This window comes from Lissotriton helveticus, chromosome 6, assembly GCF_964261635.1.
Source record: "Lissotriton helveticus chromosome 6, aLisHel1.1, whole genome shotgun sequence".
Classification (NCBI taxonomy): domain Eukaryota; kingdom Metazoa; phylum Chordata; class Amphibia; order Caudata; family Salamandridae; genus Lissotriton; species Lissotriton helveticus.
Genome location: NC_136067.1, coordinates 2107372238 through 2107383242, shown reverse-complemented (window position 1 = coordinate 2107383242; position 11005 = coordinate 2107372238).

Here is an 11005-nt window from a genome sequence, read left to right as displayed (position 1 = left end):
AGACATGTTGGCAAAAACAAAGCTACAGACAAGCTTTAAAGAACGAAGGCTTGTGATCCGAGTCATCCCAGGAAGATGCGGATTCACGTACCTGACCTCTAATGAAGGGGAAGCGGTACCAGTAGCATACAAATCACACTTGTACACACAAGCTGAAATGGAGCTCACTTCAACAGAAAAGATTGTGACAGCTGTTCAAACTGCTGTAGCAGAGGCGAGAGCATTAGCCCAAGGGAATCGCATTACAATGTTTTCACCTGTGCCTGCCCTAGAAGCGGTAACACGACCAGGCACTGAAAATATAATAGCCTTAGATCCAGAATGGATACAATGGGTTAACTCTCTTGCTGCAACAGACGTTGACCAACATCTTGATCCCAATCTGAAAAAACTAGAATTTCTAGAATACGAACACGAATATTCTCTGCCCGTTGAAATTCTGCCTCTACAACAGTACGAATATATAATATATACAGACGGATCAGCACAACCCGCAGTTGGGGACAAGAATGCCCATAGTTCTGCGTGCGCAATTGTTAAAAGTCGCTGGCACGAAGGTAAATTCAGACCTATGGTTACTAAAACTCAATCAGTCGGAGGCTGTACAGCTCAGCGAGCTGAACTACAGGCTTTCAAGATGGCGCTTGAAAATACCGATCGCGATTTCCCCCCACTAATAGTGTGCGATTCGTATTACTGCGTCCAGTCTTATAATGAATACTTGTAGACCTGGGTTTAAAACGGTTTCAAAAATGCAAAAGGTGGCACAATAAAGCATAAAAGGCTTTGGGAACAAGTAGTTCTTTTACAGAAAGACCTACAAAAGACTCATGTGATCCATACACTGAGCCATCAACGTGATGGCGTTCACGTTGCAGGGAATTCATTGGCTGATGAAGCCGTAAAGGCAGCTGTACAACCGGCTTCCGTAGCTACAAGAAAGCGTCCTAGAAAAAGAATAGACGGCGAAACGCTACTAGCAGTAAAAGCCTCAATGGAAGGCAACTATGCAGCATTACCTCTAAATATCCACAGGGAAATACATACATAATTGATGCAAACTCCGTTCCTTTTGCTCAAATCCCTGGAGTGGGAGACAGAGTAATTCCAAACAGGAAACGGAGGGTTACTTGATTCAAGAAGCACATATGGGAATGGGTCTGCGGCATCAAGGGATCTTGAAATCCCTGTCAGAATTACAAATGATGTACAAGTGCCCGGGAATAAGAGTGCAAGTTTATAACTTTGCAATTGGCTGTCAAAACTGCAGCAGAGATTGCAGTTATGAAAAGGACCAGATAGCTGACTCTAGCACAGTCAGACCAGCCCAGACACCTCTATTAGATAGCATTAGACTATCTACACGCAGACGTCCCCACGGACAGATGTGGTCCCACAAATATTAAGACAAGATACATTTGGATGTGGCCCCAGCACTCTGCTGACGCCAGAACTGTTATTAAAGATCTGTGAGTCTTTATCGGCACATAAGCAATAGGCACGCTACATTCTGACCAGGGTCCTGCGTTTAGCTCTCGAGCTTACAAGGCGGCCATGGCCAGCCTGGGCGTTGCATTGCGGTACTCTAGTCCCTTCCATCCTGAGGGTAATGTGGTAGTGGAGAGAAAAAACAGTGACATAAAGCAATCTATAACAGCGAGGGTATTAGGTTCGGGTGATGGGTGGGTCAAACATCTAATAAGTGTCCAACGTAGACTTAATAATCTGCCAAGACATTCTCTGGGAGGAATCACTCCATATGAGGTACTATTTGGTACTAGAATGATTACCGAGGACCTCGATAGTCAAACTTCAGTGGTAGAACAAAAACCTTTTAATATCAAAGATCGTTTGGCTGTTTTACAGGACTTAAATGAAACAAGAAGTCTGAGTAACATAAAGCAAAAGCCAACGACCACTGAAGAAAAACCACCTGTCCCAGCAAGACCTGTCTGGATTCCAAATATTCGGGATCTAGTCAGAGAAAAGATCGCGGTGAAGAAGGAATTTGGGCCTTCTTGCAGAAAAGCAGTACCTGTCTTAGCAATCCACGGAAGGGGATCAGTAGTACTACCGCCCCTTGCTGGTAAAAGGGAGAACAGAGTTGTATCCATCGACCTGGTAAAACCACAACCATGTGGCCAATAATAAGTAGTAGGCCCAGTGGACTCCCAAGATGTAGTAGAAGACCAAACCTTGCTACAATACAAGAGGTTCAAACTGAGAGACTAATCACATTTGATAAACTTGCAGTGAAAAATGGAGGACTATGCAAATAAGCCATGGAACTTATGCCTCTTGAAACCCAAATAACAGTTTGTCAAGAATCACCAGTCTACAATGATGTAGCCTCTGACTATACTAATATGAACAAGGAAGAAGCAGCTCCAGTGATTACAAAGAATCCTGATGCATTTCCAACAATTGACCGAACTGCCTCTGGCTATTTCATTAACTTTAATACATTTTCTGAGGATCCAAGTGAACCTGAAGATAAGCCAGCAAAAATGAATTTCAAAGACCAAATTACAGAACTCTTTCATCAACTTGAAAAAACATCTAGTGTCACCTTGGGTTGAACTTTGGATTGTGTTAAGTGTACTTTTCCTCCTGCTATAGCTCATTTTGGTTCTAAGCTTGGGAAGAATGATTGATGGAAAGTACAGTACAATGGACACAGCAAATCAGAAAATCAACTTGGTCCTAAAACCCCACACATCATCTCATGTTGAAAAGAGACTGTCATCAGTAAACATCACAGCCATTCCTATATCTGGTGGTGTAGCATGGGACGCTACTGTTTACGACATCTATGGCCCGGTGGAACTGCAAAAATTTCCTCACCAATTTAAGGTTTCTTTAAGTGACGTTGTCTCACCAAGCACCTTCTCTGATGATTGGGACTTTGAAAGTATTAATAATATGATGACAGATTTGGAAATGTCAGCAAAATTTACTGAACTTGATTATTTAGAAGGTTCATCAGACTATGAACAAATGTATTGTTTTAATCATTATGGTCACCACTATTTGCATAAATCTGCTAATCCTAGAAATGTTTTTACCTATAATCAATGGAACATTGTCCAAAACCGCCAAAAGGCAGCTCAAAAACATTTTATGAGAAATTCCCATACTTCTCAGGGTTTTATATCACAAATCCAGAAACGTTAAATTTCAAGAATGTGAACAAGACAGGAGTAAAAAACATGTTGACAAATACTAAACAAATTTACTCTGCAGAATTGTACGCTCAGTTGTCTATATTAGGTTTTGAATTTTGGAAAGACAACATTGAGACCAAAACTGGCAGGTTCAAGGGCTGGAATCCTTATTTAGAGCCTGCATGATCCTGGAATAAATAATGTTTTTGAATGACACCATTCAACAAACAACCTGTCTTGGCCTTGCCAAGATAAAGGATTTAAACAAACTGTCTATGCCAAAGCCCATACCTGTTAGTAACAGCACTACAGAAGAGGATATAGACGTATCCTATATTTTACACCAAAACAGAACTAATCCTGATTGGAAAAAATGGTTGATCTGGCCCACAGACACTAATAACTGTCAAGATAGATTCCTGAACAAAACACAGGGGTTCACACAGAACAGGCCAGATCCAAGATATTCCCAGAGACAACATCCAGGTATAATAACAACATACAGTGTAGGAAAACAATGCCTCGATTGGCTACAGAAATCCACACTACCTGAAATTAAGCAACACTTGACCTTACTTAAAGGAGGCGTTGACTTGCGAGATTTCTTATTGGGACCTCGCAAACAGCGCCAAAAACGTTTCATAGACGCCGGTATATATGCTATTTACAACAAAGCTTGGAAAGTGACGCAAATGGAAACTGCTGAAAAAATACTAGAACTTGATTGTATAAATTTGGAAAAAACACTGTCTGTAGTAGACAATGGGTTAACGACTCTGTCCTCCAGAATGTATTCTTTAGACAGCATTGTATCATCTGCTATTGATATAATAGAACAGGATTTGCTAATGTTACAACATGGCTAGTCCCAATTACGTTCTATAGCACAGTTAGGCTGGACGTTACAAAATCTCCGTTCAGGCTATGTGCCTTGGCATTTAATCAACACGTCACTGTTTTCTGTGTTTAACCTTACAGATAAACAAATCTCTTTGTCACAAAGAGGAGCAGACTATATGGTGCTGAGCATAGAAAAACTTGAAAGATTATCATTGACAGTTTCCGAGAAGCCTGTCATTGAATGGATAATACATGGCACCATAACAATACCAGCAACAACATTCCAGTTTCAATATTGCTTAAAGCATATACCAGCGGGCCTGTATGAAAGGTTGGGTAAAGGATACATTAAGTCAACCTGGAATTTACCGTACACACACAGTTGTTGGAGTGGGGGTAGAAAAGTGTTTCTTAGTGGAAATAATTGTAAGAACTCATTGAGTGGTACATTTCTGTGTCAAGGAATCAATTTACATGGAGCCTGCGAGTGTTCTTCGAATGACCTTTCTTGCCACCTGCACGGCACCCCAGCCACACAGATAGAACCTGTTTTCAGGCAGCTTTCCAATGGCAGTTACGTTATGCTAAGTGACCCCAGCTTTTGTGGCATGTTGTCAGGAAGGGTCTATCTCATTAGCGTTTTATCCAGGGTCACTTGTTGTATGCAAGTATTGTATCCAAATAGCAAGTCAGACATGGAGGCGGCAATCTGGCCTTCTCTGAATATCTCTTCTATACGAATTGATACTTTAAGCAGAATGAAAGCCATTCTTTTGCAAAAAACTGTGACTTTGACCTCGGCTAAAGAAACATATGATCTGCAAGTTGCAAGGACTTCTGCAGAGATACATGCATTATTATCACCAAACTGCCCCGTACCTTTTGTAGAAATGTTAAGTCAAATCTTAAACATGTCCGATACCAGTGGCATCGCACATGTATTTAAGACAATTTTTTCGGGACTGTTAGCACCCTTTGAAGCAGTCCTGAGCATTTTTCCAAATTTCATACACTCTGTGTTTGGCGGCCTGCCTCTCATTTTGGGACTTGTAGCAGGAATTCTATTTTTGTTCCTTCTACTCCGATATGGCAAGTCCAGTCACCAGCGATACCCAGATTACCATGGACCCAGCACAAACGCTCCAGGCAATGCGGTACTGAAATAGGATTACACAGGTCCTCAGCTAGGCTTGTCTAAGAGATCTGAATACCACATGGTTTCTATCATTCAGACCAATCTGGCAAGATTGCATCTTGCCTGTTCTAAAATGCCTGCTCTGCAGAGAAGAATGCGTGTTAGACATATGTCTCACACTCCCATCAGCAGTACCAATGGATATCGATACTTTGCTTGGTTCGGTAATGGCTCATGCAACGTGTTGTCCCCAGCGGCTACCAATTCCGATGACGGCATTCGTTGAGACCTCACCAATACGACTAGGTGGCGGTTAGGTACGAGATGAAAGCGGCACACAGGTACAACTTTCTGTGAACATTACTGATCCAGATAACGCTGACGGTAATGCATCTCACATATGCACTATTTCTACTTTTTCGGAAATGGCCCAACTTTCACCTACTGTGGTAGATGAATTCTTTGCCAGCCTATCTGAGTTAATGTTTTCTCCTAGCAACGAGAATAACTTTTGAGAAACAAGCACACAGCATTCCCTGAACTTTGAATTCGGCCTTCAGTTTTTGATAAACAGAGCTTCTAAAAACTTTGGAACTATTTTTTACTACAACGAAATTATTTTTCTCATTTCCCAAAATATTTAAGTTTTTGGCACAGAGTAATCTGCTTAAAGTAGAACTATTTTAGAGAACAAGATTTCTTTTGAAAAAAACAATACCTAAATACAATATTTGACCACAGCCTCTAGCACATGTACAGTATTAAATAATTCTGCAATGAAATGGTCTCGACCTTCTCTTCTGTATTAAGAGCCATTTCATGAATGTAATTTCGTGATTCATTCAGACAGCATTTCAAAATGTGATACTTTATGCTTCGAATGATACCACTGCTTTGAAGACATACAGTACAACACTCCTTTTCGTGTACAAGCTATTTCAAATGCATTTCATGTATTTTGGGGTGGGATTGTAAACACATGCTTAGATATGTTAGAATGCTTAGTATTTAGTAAAGCTGAACATTTAACGTGGAGTGTGTTGTAGATGAATCTAGGACACTATTGTAATTTTCCTGATTCATGCCCAAATATAGATATAAATTATCAGATCCTTATATAGGCAAAAGAATCATGTCCATATTTAGACATAGCCAATGCAGTCCAAATACGGCATGGCTACTTCCACTAGTTCTTAGAATCCACAACGAGTTTTTGGAAAAACTACCCTTCAGCAGCCTGGGACTTCCCCCTGCTTCAGTATTGATTTGTCCCAGAACTCCTGGACTTGGTAAAGAACTGCGAGTTCTTAGTGACGTTATTAAGTCCAACCTTACGTCAAACTCGGCACCTTTTAGGTATAAGTATGCCCACGTTTGCCCTGAAAAACACACGGTGGTTTGGAGCAGATCGACTAACTACTTGCCCGACGCCCTGCTGTAGCAAGCACCTGAGGAAGCCGACCCTCCAGCTGATGCACTGAGAGAGACGCTGTCTTTTCTCCTTCCGAGAAATCCAGCCCCAGTGTTTCCCTGCTACCCTTGCGGGTTACTGGGAGATCGAGTCCTGAGAGAGAGATACAAGACCTCTGTCATTCAAAAACCAAGGTACGGAGCTGATTAGACCCTTAGAGAATTCTTGGATAGATTCTTGGCAGAAAAATACTAAACTTAAGCTACACCTCACTTACTTTTTCCCTTGTACTAGACTCAGGTTAGGTACACAGGGGTAGGCATATTTTAGATGCACCAGTTGAGTACTTTTTAGTCATTATTTATCATTGTATGTATTTTATCCATTTTATGGCTTAGAAACTATATCATGCTTTTACAGTATTATTTCATAATACTCTTTTTACTGTACGTACTTTACTTCATAGCAAGTATTGGGATTGTAGCAATTCACTTCTCTTGCATGAGAAAGAAGACTGCTCAATAAATAACCTCTTTTATTGAAAACGCCCGTCTCTCTATTTCTTTAGTGAAACAAAGCATGCACGATTGACTGAGTAAAATAGCCATCTATTGTTTCTGCGACTCTAAAGATCTATTTCTTATTCTTGGGGAACAAAGTTGTCGTGTTTATGCGGTTGTCAGAATCTAATCCCTTCTTGTTCATTCGAGAAAGTTTCTAGTGACCTGTGAGCTAGCTGGCATTCCCAATTAAGTCTAACATATTCAATAGAGACCTAGCCGAACTCAGTCCCACGTCTAAACTATCGTTTATGTTATTCCAATGCGCACAGCCTATTGGGAATATAGGAACTGCACTACAGGGTATGCCCAGATGTGGGTCCCGGGCTCACTGGGCACTGGATTCAAGCTGACTGATGAGGGTTGATACCCCGAAACCGGTACCAGGATGCTTATTTCTGGTCCAGGAGGACCTGGCTTTGCAGTTCGAGCTGGACTGTTCCCATGAGAAGCAGGGTCAATGATTTGCATATGGCAGGTTCTAAACTGGCGTGGCAGGGTTAGTAAATAACAATGGATTTAAACCAGATCTCCTGACTGGGGGTGAATGTTTGATTTATTCCAAATTCCGTCTATCATTTGTGCTTCTTTTGGTTACGTATATAAGCACAATACAAATTTTAAACCAGCAACAAACCGCAAGAGACATTGTTTCAATTTTCTCATCTCTATGCCCGTATGCTTAGATTGAGGTGGTCTGCGATGTCACTGCTGGTTGTGGTGACGGGATGACACATCCGGTGATGTGTCTTATTTACAAAGCTGACTCATAGTCACTAAGCATCTTGACAAAGCCCTTTTCCTGTTATAGAGTCTACTATAATAAACTGTCATGACAAATTCAACAGCGCTGTACCACGCATTTTTCCGACTGGGCTCCCACCAAGTAACAATGATAAAAAACATAATATTAATAAACTGTATGGGCCCATTTGGTGACCGAAGAGCCACACTGGGAAGTATACGAAAATAAATCCTCAGTCATTAAATGGACAGAAGGAGCAATTGATAGGTCAGTGTTTCACCATCCTGAAGACATTGATACGTGGATAGAGGCTATAAAAAAACTGTTCGCTTCGCTTTACTTGTTTATGAAAGACTAACTGGTAATTCCACAGTGATCAAGGTTTCAATCGAGCAGGATTTATAAAGCACGGCTAATCGCCAAATATGGTATCCAGGCGCTTGCAGGTACTGTAGGCTTATTCAAACACCCAGGTATTGAGGACTGTTGGATGTGGCCCTTTTTGCAGGGTTATCCCCAAACCTTTTGCTTCTTCCTCCTATTTTTTCCTAACCTGTTGTTGTGGTTTTAGGACTGCTAATCAGTGCTAAAGTTTGTGTTTTCTGTGGAAATTGTTATTATGATTGGTTCTATCTGATTGGCATATTTTGATTTACTGGCCAGTCCCTAGTAAAGTGCACTGCTAAATCACTGCCAATTTCATTTTTCACTACTGAAAGGCTATCTTGCCCCATAGGGCAGAATGGGGAATGCTTCCTCAGTCGCTACGGAAGTGGCTATATTGGTTAAACAAGGCTTATGGTTTAGGCCTGTGGACACGTTCTGCGATGAAGAGGGCTGGTGTGGTTGTAAAATTTTACAAGCATATCTTCCCATAGGGATACAATTGAAAAATAAAGTTTAGGCTCTCTGAACTCAGAATTTAATAACACATCTTTTACTAGTGATGGTTTTAAAATTGTGTGTTTGGAAATGCCTCTTTTAGAAAGTATTGGTCAAAAAGGTGTTACGTCCTAGTGTGGCGAGATAGGACGTGAACATTTTTAGAAAAAAAGGAATCCGGATAACTTGTTTTGTAGTGATCTGCTGTTTATTCAAGCAGGCATTGGAACCAATATACACAAATAATCTTAGTTCTGGCTTAATTACTTTGCAAAAATTTAACATTTGAAATCTTTACATCATTATTATCATGCATGCCTTTACATAGAGTGATGCATTTTGCTTTTTACATAGTTCTTGAACAATAACAATACACGCAATAAGAATATAAACATTCAAAACAGTGCAAATAAAGTCACCTAAGCTAATGAACGAATAACTGAACAATCAATAAAATTATAAGCATTCAAGACAGTGCAAGTAAAGTCGCCTAAGTTAATGAACGTATTACCGCAGTCTTAGAATTTACTGAGGAATAATCTCACAGAACTCTCTTAACAAGATTCTTTTAAAAAAATCTTTTTCTAGGGAGAGGTGCTCGCCAAGGGGATAAAGCTTAAAGTCAACGGGGGTGAAAACTTTCTTGAGTATCCCTTTCGTGACTTATGGGCAATGTTTAATCAAATTCCCTCATGGATTGTCTGTGGAATGGTGCCAATGCGTTTCAAATCTCTGTCTGAGTCAAGGGATTATCATCAGGACAATGACGCAGTGTAATCTGAAAAAACATCACATTTAAAAAAAAGGAGATCAGTACTTTTAAGGACCTTCTCTAATTATTGTAACCCTCATTATCTCAAGGAATTGTGGGTGGTACCTGACATTTTTGGATTCTACTTGTACGTAAATTTCTGAGGCAGGCGAGGAAAAGAAATGGAGGCACGAACTCCAGATTTTGGAGAAATGATTAACCCCCACATAACAAGCATGCATCTCCGGAACTAAAGGATGACACACACCTTATGCCCAATGAGGCATGCAGTCACCAGTCGGGCCTTGTGGTGTTCATTCACCCCTCTCACATTACAGGCGAGCAGCCTAGCCCTACATCCAGAGCTTCCCCCAGTCATATGTGGAGTGTCTGCAATTTTGAAACCCCGCTCTTCCTACTAAGCTTTTCTGTCAAATCAAAACTATTTGATAAGAAGTATTTCTACCATTAAAACCCTGTGTCACCGGTGTTCTAGTAATAGTCTTTCACACAGCCCTCCCAACAAACACCTACCCACATTGTATGAGTAACCTTAGCAGAGCTTTACAGTCTAGTCTCAGGGTGGCTAAACTGGCATCTATCACATTGATGCCCAGACTCAAGTGATGCTCCGTAGTGTTAGCTATAACAGCAGTATTAGAATACTGTCCTTCTTGCATATCAAAGAGAGATATAACTTGTCTTGACACTGTGAGTGGTTATTCGAGGATTAGTAGCTGGTAAATTGTGGGCAGGGGAGACCTTTTCTAACTCTCACACTGGTTGAGTGCCTCCCTCTTTTACACTTTGTAAAGCATGAGAGCAAGCCTCAAACATCCCTCTGCCGACCCAAGAGAACTCAAAAATTACTGGCCAATCTCCCTGCTCCCATTCCCAGGAAAGGTACTGGGAAAGATAATCAACAATCAACTCATGAGTCACCTGGAGCAGAACCAGCTACTCGACACCTCCTTATCCGGCTTACACAGCAATCACAGCTACGAAACCGTCCTGATAGCAGCGACTGATGACATCCAAAACCTCCTCAAGCAAGGAGAAGCGGCAGCTTTGATCCTCCTTGACTGCTCAGCAGCCTTTGACACCATATCCCACCACACACTTATCGAAAGATTCCACCACATCAATATCCAAGGAGACATGCTCAGAAGGAACACCTCCTTCCTCACTGGAAGAACCCATAGAACCCACCTTTAACCTCTGAACCCAAGGAGATCACCTGCGGTGTCCCCCAGGGCTCATCCTTCAGCCCCATGCTCTTCAACACATATTTGACCCCGCTGGTCAACATCGTCAGATCCCGTAGTCTCAAAATAATTTCCTAAGAAGGCGACACCCAACTCATCCTTTCACTCACCGATGTCCCACCACCACCAGAGCCAACTTCCACAGATGTATGACAAACATCGCTGACTGGATGAAGAAAAATTGCCTGCAGCTAAACACAGACAAGACAGAAGTACCGATCTTTGGCAACAGCAGCAACACATGAAATGACT